Source organism: Plectropomus leopardus, chromosome 1, assembly GCF_026936395.1.
Source record: "Plectropomus leopardus strain MGB_pleo_1.0 chromosome 1, ASM2693639v1, whole genome shotgun sequence".
Classification (NCBI taxonomy): domain Eukaryota; kingdom Metazoa; phylum Chordata; class Actinopteri; order Perciformes; family Serranidae; genus Plectropomus; species Plectropomus leopardus.
In genome coordinates this window covers 12,979,754-12,991,787 of record NC_142176.1, presented here as the reverse complement: position 1 = coordinate 12,991,787, position 12,034 = coordinate 12,979,754, and the positions used below count along the sequence as shown (strand labels likewise).

At 35.4% G+C, this 12,034-nt stretch overlaps 1 long non-coding RNA gene across 1 annotated transcript; it reads right to left on the bottom strand.

The window, feature by feature from the left end:
- Positions 1–1,946: 1,946 nt before the first annotated feature.
- Positions 1,947–11,555, bottom strand: LOC121942443 (uncharacterized). Its single transcript, XR_006105810.2, has 3 exons — positions 11,497–11,555; positions 6,336–6,458; positions 1,947–5,056 (listed from the first exon to the last, which is right to left on the bottom strand). It is a non-coding gene; the product is annotated as an uncharacterized LOC121942443 (long non-coding RNA).
- Between the last annotated feature and the right edge of the window lie 479 nt (positions 11,556–12,034).

Sequence of the window (12,034 nt, the reverse complement as noted above, 5' to 3'; positions counted from 1 at the left end):
TCTTTTTTTTTTAAATGGGGATTCACGGTAATATCTACTGTAAAACAATTCTTTACAGCAGTTGTTAAACATCTCAAATCTACGGAATACCAATTGGGCCAAAACTTGGGGCCAACATTTAATGGGATATTGTCTATTTACTAATTTATTTTAAAGTAAAACTTACTAAAAAAATAAATAAAAGAACTAACATTATTAACGTTTTTATTATGAAATATTAATTCATCGGTGACCAAATTATTGGAGTTAATTTAGAATCAGAATTAGGATAATTGCCAAGTAGCTTTTCACATACAGGCAGTGCTGGGAAGGTAACTTCTGAAATGTAACATCCAGGAAAACATGTTTGGTCAGATGTCAAAGCTAAAGAAATAGAGGTATAGTAGTCTCTCCTGAGGTCATTTTACTTGTTTTTTTTTTTTTTAAGTGATCTTATTGCATTGTGAATATGTTGTGTATGGTACTTCTGTGTCTTTTATATCTTTTATATGTATTGTCTTGCTCTTATCTGGACCATTGAGTCTGTAATAAAGTTTATTATTATTATTATTATAAATAAGTTACATCTAAAGTCATACTATTTGGGAAAAAAGACAAGAAAATGTAAATATAGCTCAGAGAAAAATAGCTGGATAAATTAACTAATTGCCTGTCAAATAAGTTATTATCATTATTATTATTATTTATTATTATTTGATCAGTGACCAAATTATTGCCGTTAAATCAGAATCAGGTTTATTGCCAAGTAGGTTTTCTCACACAAGTAATTTGCCTTTATATGTTGGTGCATTACAATAAACGTAGTAAGAAAAAACAAGCATATACGTATATACATATATATTTTTTTCCTAGCAGGGTCAGCAACTGCCACTTTATTTTTTTTCTTAAATTAATATAATAATGATAATAATAATAATAATAATAATAATAATAATAATAATAATAATAATCAGGGGAGTGACATAATAGAATGTAATCAAATACAACTAAATACAACATAAGTCTTCAGGCATGAAGCTCATTTTGTCCTGTGTCATGAGCTTCACTGCATAGTGTTGTTGTTGCATTATCTTTTCATCACAAGATCAGGTGAAGACAAGAAAAACTATAAACTTTCAGGACTCTGTACACCATGTTTACTGTAGACGTTATTATACCCAGTGCAAACATGCTTTTCTATTTTTTTTAGTAAAAAAAGTACTAAAGTACTAAAGTAAGTTTAGCATAAATACTGACAAGAAAAATAATTCATAATAATTGTTTAAAAAGTCACTACGAACTAATTTTTCCTCCTTACTCTATTTATTTTGTCCATTATCAGTTTTGTTTTGACTAGTAAGAGTCCTCAATCTGTCAGAGACTTCTGTCACTTGTTGGGATGAACTCTCATCCACTGAATTGTGACAAAAGTTTGCCTCACTGCAAACTATGATCGATTCAGAAGTCTGTCAGTCTACGTCTTTCTAAATATGCAAAATCAATTAACACATATATCTCCACAAGTCTTCAATCAAATGCTACAAAAACAGACACAGACATTCTCTGCATGCTTGTGGTCCAAATGGTGCTCAGCCAAACAGTAAATCTGCAGTGATATTTAATATCTTGTTATTTTTTGTTCTGTATACACTGCATTTTTCTTTTTCATTTAATTCTTTAACCAAGATCTTTGGCAGTACATCCAGAACCAGGAGAATGATGTGTGATCTTTTTTTAACAATTTCATCACAAACATTTTGACTGTTGTGTTTCCAGTTTAAAAAGAAAAGTGGTCCCAGTGGTGTAGTGAGTAAGTCACCTGCTCTGCGGGTTCAGAGATACAGGGTTTGAATCCCAAGAGGCTACATCCAGAATACGATTCGACCTGTGGCCCTTTGCTGCATGTTGTCCTCTGTCTTTCCCCCCGTGTCTTGTTTCTATATTCAAATGTCTTATCAAATAAAAACAAAGAAGCCAAAAAATAATATTAAGATAATAGATAGATAAAAGAATCAGTAGAAACACAGCAATAGCTCACTATAGACAACCAGTTTTGTGGTTTGCTGTTCTTGAACAGCAGTCTCCAGCTCGGCACCTAGGTGACATGCCATCCACTGTCCACCACTCCCTCCACCTCCATGATGACATAGTCAGCTCATATATCAGGTCACTTTAGAAACACTGATAAAATGTGGAAATGTAAAATATTCGTGGTTTGCAGAATTGCAAAATGCCAACATTTACCTCTGGTTACTGAGCTGGGCAGAGTGGTGCTCCTTGTGACGAGCAAACTGACCTTTAAGCGTAAAATTGCTGGAATTCCACTTTAAAGGGACAGATAGGGATGTCATTTTGCACGCCTGCAGTTTTGAGAAGCAGAGTCCGACACACTAAGCAATGTGCTGCTGTGGATCGGGGTCAGCAAAACACATAGCCCCTAAAAACTTTTTTTTAAAAAAATCAGTATAATTTTTTTTTGTGAAATACAGTGATAACAGAACAAGTGAAAAGAAGTGCAGCAACATGTAACAGTCAACAGTCAAAAGAGACATACAATGAGACATGAAACAAAAGACAGCATGACATGTCTCCTTTTATTGAAATGTATAACATTTCAATGTGCTAAATAAATCAAATCAGATTTGTGAAAAAAACATTCATGCAGATGGATGAAAAATCAGTTTTCAATAAATACATCTAAATCGATATCAGTTTAAGCGTACGCTATACTGAGAGTATTTTCACCATTTGTCATCAGAGAGCCCGTTTTCGATGAGGAGGCCGTGGCCAGTTTCAGTTCCACATCTATGCTCTATTCAAAGCCAGACTCCATTGAGAAAAATGGTAATTTTAGCTCACTGAACACGGCAGCTGCTGATCTAACGTTGCTTCGATCAGTTAGTTTGTTATTGTCTGACTTTGGTGAAAGCGAACCAACCCATTAGTTACACATTAACAGAAACAAAAAAACTGATTGAGGCAGCAGCAGACCAACAGCTCGTGTGCAGCAATATTAAATAATTGTTCTTCTTAATGTTTGGTTTTGAAGAGCATGATATGATGGCTTCATTTAGTAGCAAAAATACTCTCAGTATAGCATATACTTAAACTGATATTGATTTTTTTTTAGGTGGCTAAAATACATTTTGTTGTGTCTGCAGCAGTAAATTGCTTACCTTCCATGTCAGACTCCAGCCTGCTTCTCCAAACTGGGGGCGTGGTGACTTACATTTACTGTTTGTAGTATACCATCTATGGATAAGTACCCCACACAACACCATTTCAAGTAATCTCAACTATCCCTTTATTGCATGTCAAAAAGCACGAGTGTGGCTTTTGGAACAATGGCCTGCAACAGACTAAAACCTGACCAGAGCGGCAGAATTTGCTGTTGATTCTCAGTTGGATGTGCAATACACCCTGTCCACATTACAGCTCATTACTGATTCAACGTTAGTATCAACGGTAATGGCTTTGTTTAAGCTTAAAGCAACATATCATATGGAGTTGTGGCTAGCTCGCTTTAGACAGAGCATGAAAAAATAAACCTTTAAACCAACTTTAAAATCACAGCCGCAGATGTTTTATTGCTTTCATAAAACAAAACTAGTTCAATACAAAGAGTGTAAGTGTTAAATAAATCTGTGTTAGAGATGTGAGAGATGACGGCACATAAATAAATCCACTGGCAGATTATGTTTAATACTTTATAAGCTTTCTCTGGCTGCATTATTCATGAGAGGATGACATGTTTTCTGTATTCACACTTCTGTCATTTATGTGTGTTTGGTCATCAGTTATCATCATTGTACTTTGTGTTGCTACATTCTTCAGTTGGGCCACTGCAGGAAAGTTAACTTAAAATATGTTTGTTTTGTTTGTTTAATATGTTTTTTCACACTATCGCATACATTTTTATTGTGCCAGTTGTATATCCTTTAACTGTCCTGATACAATTCTTCCAGCACTGATTATAAGTGACATTTAAGTGTAGTTTAAGATACACAAACTTGAATACTTGTCCAAACTGAAAGTACTGAATTGTTGAAAAATGAGTCTGATATTGACTGAAGCGTACAGTATATTTGACTGTCTTCCACTATAAATATAGCTTTTTCAAGCAGAATAAACACCTGCATTTCTGAAACCAGGCATTCAAATCAATTTAACCACATTCAATAACACAAAAAGGGACTTTTATTTTTTTACAGTTAAAGTTAAAATTAAAACTTAATTAGTCTGTAACTCAATTTAGGCTCAATTTTGGTGGGTTAAATACTCAATCAAATTAATTTTGCTATTGAAATTTCTAACTGTTGACGTTTACAGCGAGAAAGAAAAATGAGGATGCAACAGTATACCAGAACATTTTCATATTAGCAGGAGACAGTTTTCTTTAACCCTTTGAACTCTGAGCAAATTGATGCAATTCCTGTCAAAAACATGGGAAAAAACAGCAATGGTAAGAAATATTCCATAAATTGCAAGAAATTAGTAGCTTAAAATATTTTTGAAAGCTAGAGAAAATATCTACGGGAAAAAGGACAAAGCTAGGGAAAAAATTCTCAGAATTATATATTGAAAATTACATCACAAAATTATTCTAATTTTTAAGCACTTATTCCAGTTCACTTATTTTATTTTTTGACTTTTTTTTAACTTTTATTTATTCATTTAGTCATTTATTTTACTATTTTTCAGGTAATTTACTTGTACTTTTCAGTACTTTCTTGCTAATTTTAGGTAATTGTTATATGTTTGTGAAGGAAATCAAGCCAATTTGCTCAGGCTTTAAAGGGTTAAAGAGTCAACTGTCCCACCTAACCCCACTTTTATTTTGCAATGCAGATATTTCTTTGACTTCTCTCAATTCGTAAATACAATATAGGTTTATGGGTTTGTAGTTGTGGTATCTTGGGCACATATAGTATGCTTTAGAAGCATGTGGTCATAGTGTGTAAAGCTCAAGAGCTACATTACCATTTACTGAAAGGAGTTAATCTCCCTGTCCCAGTTCACCATCCTCATTGGATCCCCCATCCTCTGTGTCCCCGACTAAACAGGAAATCAAGAAGCCCTGCAAGGACAATAAAGACAAACAAAAAACATATAGCAATATTGTATCAAACAGCAATAGTGCTTCTTCTAGCACTCAAGGTCGTCTTGTTTCGTTAGAAAACAGCAGGTGGGCTTACAGTAGATTTGGTAAAACACAGCAAGAAAACTGGTGTACTGTCCACTGGGATTCACCACAATAAAATTAGAGAAAACACGACTAGGAAGAAGGTCATGGGCAAACACTTTCTAAACATAACTCAAAACATTAGATCAAACTATTCAGATGTTAAGGAAATGTTGAGTGAGAGCAGAAATCTTCAGTCTTAACTAGTGAACAGTTTATCTTGTTAAGAATAATTCCCCTGTAGATCAAAGCATACTCAGCAGCACAACACTTTTACTTTATCATTTTTACAGCTGTCAAACAATCCCACTTTGGCCATATTAGTTGTTTTCAAAAGATTTTTATTTTTTAAAAAAGGTTCTCTTCATCACATTTTGCAAGTACCAAACACTTTTCAAGTATTGTGCATTGCAGTCTGCTCGTGTCTTAACTAATATTGACACAAGGGGGCGCCAACAGATTTAATTTAGACTATATTCTACACCTCGTGGTTTTAAACCAACACACCACAAAAAGACATAAAACTACTGAAAAGTAATGCAAAACAGCTGCAAGGAGACACAAACAGACAAAAAATAACGACAAAAGGGAAAAACAACAGAGACATAATGCTGCTATAGGCTATAAGGGTGTTAAACAGCTGCAGGGAGACACAAAGACACTCGCAACTACGAAACAGGCAAAAAAAACCCACAAAGACAGACAAAACTACTCAAAAGGGATGCAAAATTGCTGCAAGGAGACACAAAGAGACTCAAAGCAGCAACAAAAGGGGCAAAACAACCACACAGAGTCACAAAATGACCACAAAAAAATACCAAACAACAACAAAAAGAAGGCAAACAACTATAAAGTTTGTGTATCTTGCTCCTGTGTGGGAGAGGTTGTAGGGCCTACTGCACGTCTGTGCCCAGGTGTCCATTGTCTCATTATCTGCCCATGACTGAACAGTTCAGTGGCTGTATCTCACACATCCAGACGCAACACAGAAAAAGTTTTTTCACTACACTGTCTGCGGCGATGCTGCTGTATTATGTATTGTCTGCCCACATTGTGCTTACAGTATCTTTGTTCAACATGCAGTTCTTGGCAGCTATCCAGTGCAGAACTGTCATTCATTTTACAATGGAAACGTTAAGACAAATTAGATTAAAGCATGTGCATGAAACCTCACCGATGTGGATAAACTCAGGATCCTATAAACTGTCCTCTCTGCTGCAGGTCAGCGACACACGGCTGAATGAATGATGTGTTTTAGAGACCAGAACTCCAGCATATCAAATATTAATCCAACTTCCTGTAATCACAAAAAGAGAGAAAATAGAAAATGGCATTTAAAGGAATCCTTAAAAAAAGTTTGTATTATTTAAAGGCCATTAGAGGAACAAACCATTTTGACAAAGAGAAAAACTTTTTCACAAAAGTATGACGAGTAAAGTTTTCCACTGAATAACATGATTATATGATAGCAGTGAATTTGCTAGTTTATACTGGTGATAGAGCTTTAACGCACTGTTTTGACTTCTTTTATAAGTGACCCTGGCCTATATTTAGACTAAGAAACCAAGGACTAATTGTACTTTTCTTTCTGTTTTGAAAATGTTGGTCATTTCCTGAACTAATTGGATATCAGTCAACTAATAAAAGAATTTCAAAAAAATCAAGAAATTTTACACGTAAAGGCCACCACTCATCACTGGTATAGTGGTATGATACAGTCTGTTAAAACAATCGTTAAATATCCTTTTAACTTTTTGTGGGTGGTCTTGGAGTCTACAAATTCAAAACAGTCTGTGTTACAAACTGAGGGCATAGGGTTTAAAGATGAGGTCATTTATTGGACAGAAAGAGTCTAGAAAGCTACTTTTGATTGCATTATACAGCGATTTTGGAGCTGAATCAGATGAAATTCAGGATGTCTTGTTCTCTACTGCTTTGATTTTGACCAAAATTATGTGTGACGTTTTCTGTGTTTTTCATTTTCAGCATCTTACATTACCACCATGTAGCTTATGTTTGTCCAAAAATAGGCAACCCCACCCCCCCCCCAACATTTCTGCACATTAATCTGAGACTAGGCAGTACTTATGAATAAATATTAGGAATAAAGATAAATATTCCTCCCAAATTGTTAGTACATGCAATCATGATCATAGATCAACATAACAAATTGCTGATATTATCACTGCCAGTTCTAATATTACAGTTTAGTGCAGTTCTGCATGTAGTTTGTGCAAGTGGCATTGCTGTACCTCTGCAGATGCTGTTACTTGACTGCTGTGGGTAGATACAATTAATGTCAAACACTAATATCTCTATTGAATTACTTTCAAATGTATTAAAAAGTGGAAAACTATAATGTAATATGAGTGTTACATCAGCTTTAACTATTCAACTTTTTGTAAAGTGTTAATAAAAAATGTTATTGAAAAGACATTAAAAAAAAAATGTCATAATGTGTGTACTTTTTATGAGCGGCCCTCAGTCATATTCTGGGCCTAAAACAGCACTCGGCCATCAAAACTTTGAAAACCCTATTTAAAAGATTTTTGTTTGAGAAATGCTTCAAAACGGACAGTTAAGCTGTTGAGATTTTAAAAAATTTCTCCTGGGGAGAATTATCCAAACACAGAGCCCGCTTGAGGCTTGGTTCACAGACGGTGTCGCTCGAAAGCGTGGCACCGCTCTGAGACACATTTATTGATATGCTGCATGTATGCTTTGTAAAGCTTTGGAGATCTGAACATGTAGCTTCTCTCTGGCTGAATTTTCTGGACCAAATTCAGACTCTTAAGTCACCCATGGTTGAGAAGGGAATATGAGAAGATGACTGCTGTTTCCCCCGCAGACACTGGAGCCTAATCATTACCAGATCCCAATCAATTCTCCTGTTTAGAGACAGTTGTTTGAGGCAGCTGTTGCGCAATTAAGCAGCTGTACAAACAAGCAATCCATCTGCAGAAGACTAATACATAGAAGCAGAGGGTGGTTGAAAATGAGGTGCGACTGAACAGCTGTGACGAGAAGCGACTTCTAGTGAACCTGTCCTAACGCACAGTCACCTTCAATTCAGAGGGCGATTCTGAATGTGATTTATCAGCGTGGGAGGAAGCTGCAGGCCTCGTCACAGGCCGCAGCTGTAGCCTGATAGCATTCAGCCTGCGGTGCCTGATCCAAGTCACATTGTGACAAAGGTGAAGCAGTTAAATAGGCAGCGTGCTTGTGCCAAATGTCAGGGAGCCGCACATAGCCCGGATGTGTCTCTTGAAACTGTTTTGGTCCTGTTGAAGTTGTGAATTCAGATGCACTCTTAAATGGATACCTTTAAAAAGAGGTCTTTTAACGGCATTAGTGTGTTCACCTTTGGTCACAGTTTGAAGAATCCAATTGACTCCAGAAGTATTTGGATTGTACATTTTGACAAACCACAGATATGTTACAATTGCATGTTATAGTAAGTAGATATGTTGAACCTTCATGTTGAAATTTAACATTTCAACAATGCTGTGGTTAACGTGTGTGGGGGAGAGATTCATTTAGAAAGGAGTGAAATCTGTAATATTAATAAGGTTCGGGATGGTTTTGTTACATTTCATGTGAGTGTTTTGTTTTTATTACTTATTATTTTGTGATTGCTGTTAATGGGAGAGCTGGGCCACATGGATATGTGCGGTGACACTCATAACTGACTCATAACTGTGTGATTACTGGGAGTGAGGGTGAGTGGGACGCTGTATGTTTGGTTGACAAAAATGTTGCAAATGCATGAAACAAACAAAAAGTCACTGAGAGTCTGAGGTCAAGCCCTACTTTACTTGTCTGACACTCACTTTCTTTGTTTGCTGTGATTATTTTAATTCTAAGTTAGTGCATGTAAGAACCACAATATGAAAATAAGTTAACAATCATACAAATTCATTCAGTTCAGACACTGTAGTTATGTTAGTTATTTATCAAAACGTAAAAAGATAAAAATGCATGCATGTTGAATTTTGATAGGACGCTCCCTTTAATCTTGACGTCGTGTGCAGTGTAGTTGAGCAGAGAGCTGCATGAGGCACGGGAGCATGTGCTTTTTCTACTGAGTGACTGAGTGTAATTTAACATTTTTTCAGTAAAGATTTTAAACTGGATTACATCTCCTGTCATCTCCTGAGTGGCCTTTTTGACACTGAGAAGGAATGCCACTACACTGCACGATCCAATAAGTTGATTCTTTTCACTAATAAAATTTATTTAACATGTTTTGGGGGGGAGCTCAGCAAATCTTTTTTATTGACATGTCAAATGAGTAAACCCAACCTCAGCTTCTCAGCAGCGTTTAGTTGGTTTCCTGAACTTGCTACACTGTGGGTAGATTAAGGCACAAAAAGCACTTGGTTATGGTTTGGAAAAGATCATGTTTTGGCTTAAAATACCCAGTTTTGGTGGCACAATCCCAGCTGGAAGTTCAGCTATGTCTTGGTGAAAAACAAGCGCTTTTTATGGCACTTTCCACGATGGAAAAACAGTGACTGGTCGCTAAAAAACCCAATGTTTGGTGCCTAAAAAGCCACTGGAAACAAAGCAATAACCTGATAATAAATTTAAAAACAGTTTTTTTGTTAGTTGGTCTAAAACAGTGGTCTGCAGCTTGGCAGGCATTTTGCCTATGTGTAACGCCCTCCACCATCCCCTCCACATAACGATGACAAAATTAGCTGAAATGCTGTCACTTTTGTAACACTGATATGATAAGTATTAAATGTGCAAATGTAACATATTAGTGGTTTGCACAAACACAGAAAGCCAACATTTTCTTCTGGCAAATGGACTGTTTCAAGTCCCGCTTTGATCTTGTGTGAGGAGCAGGGAGTGCTGCAGCAATATACTTGAGACAATTAAAAAGAAATAAAAATATGTGAGTGCAGACAAATGCTGATAAAAAAAACAAAAAAACAGCTTATCATTAAGATGGGAGCAACTTAAAGTTTGAGAAAGAGTGAACAAAGTATGTAGATTTAATACAAAGCAGTAGAAGAATACCAACATTTTGAGTTTGATGTGTAAGTTGACAGACTTTTTTAGTGTGCAAACTTTCAGAGTTGCACTTGCTCTAAAGCTCATTTGCTTTAATGTGTGTTTTGTTTTTACATTTAGAAATAAAGAATAATTCATTCATTCATTCATTCAGTTTGGATCTGAATCGATCTAAACATCTTTAGGATGTTGTCTTAAATGTTGCCTTCTCAGCGCAAATGTTATGTTATTAGTAGCGAGGATAAACATGTCATGTACTAAAATGTCACATTAAGTATTCATATTTAAGTTTTCTATTCGATACAGCTGAATTAAATATTGTGGTCTCAAATTTATTTAAATAAGTCATCATTTGTGTCATTCAGGAGCTTTTTTTTCTTTTCTAATAGTTTCACAACTTCATAGTGCTATCTGTAGTGTCCGCCACTAGATGGCAGCAGAATACAGATATCAACAGTTTAATGGTTTTTTTTCCCTCTTTATTTACCTTTCAGCATATTGTAATTTATGGTTTATTTGGTATCAGACAATCACAAACCTGCAGACAAAGTTTTGAATTCTGAGACAGCAAAAAGTATTTTTGTATTAAGTATTTTTTAAGTGCACTTCACGTTACGACAATCTCTAGCATCAGATACAGTGCCAGAGAAATAAATGAAAAGATATTTAAGTTAAACTTTTTTTTATCCAAAAGGAGAAATTAAATTGATCACAGGTACATACAGGGGTCAGTACCGAAAATGCACAGGGTAAAATTTGTTTTCTGTGGTGCAGGGGTATTCAACTGAAATTCAAAGAGGTCAAATTACTAAAATTTCCTCCCAGCAAAGGTCTGAACCTCATAATGTCTATCAAATAAACTCAACAACGCACAATTCCATATCATTGTAACAATATTCACAGTCAATTTTCAACAACTTCAACATACAGACGCATTATGGCACTTGTATTGAAAACAAATAGTTGCCTTTACATAAATAAAGTTAGTCCCAGCACAATGAACTTCAGGCCTCCAGCACAACAGAAAACAGACCATAATCCCTTTGAATAACAAAATGCCTATTTTAGAAAACGTGTAAACAGAGCTTTTAACAATCTCTTTTCTCTCTTTTTTCAAATTCTTTTCTACTTCCCCTCCTTTCCTTGCAAAATGAAGCTAAGGCTTACATTTCAAGTGAAATAACAAGTCTCTTAAGTAAAAAGTAGAAATAAAAAGTGCCACTTTTTAGAAAAAGTGTGAACAGTGAGGAGCAGTCTATCTCTCTTTCTCTCTCTCTGTGTCTCTCTCTATTTAAATTATTTTCTACTTTCCTTACTTTGTAGCAGGCCATATCTCCTCCATGGATGTGACCTCCTTACTTTCCCCATATTTCTCTTCCGCGGTTGTGTAGCAACAATTAATTTGATTGGCTCGCTTGAGACGGTAAACGTTTACCGTATTAACTAGTAGTGGCGCCCGTCGAAAAAGAAAAAAAAAAGCTCCGTGAAGATTTTTATTCTCATTTCTACATTTTATTGCAAACTGGCCACGGGTCCGGATAGGACCACTTGCATGAACAGTACTTTGACTTTTAAGAATACTTTTGACTGCCACTCACTTAAACCAAATGGAGCACTATTTTCAAAGGGACAATTCAATCCCAAATCAAAAATGCATATTTTCCCTCTTACTTGTAGTGCATTCAAAGATTTCATTTAATTTAATTTTATTCGTATTTTTTGAGTGAGTTTAAAAAGTGTTGGTAATAATAAGATAAGAAAATGCATTCATGTTAGCTGCATTTTATTATTGTCGAGGTGGACTTCTTCATAATCTTTAAATCAGTGTTATTATTAACAATGCATCATATTTTA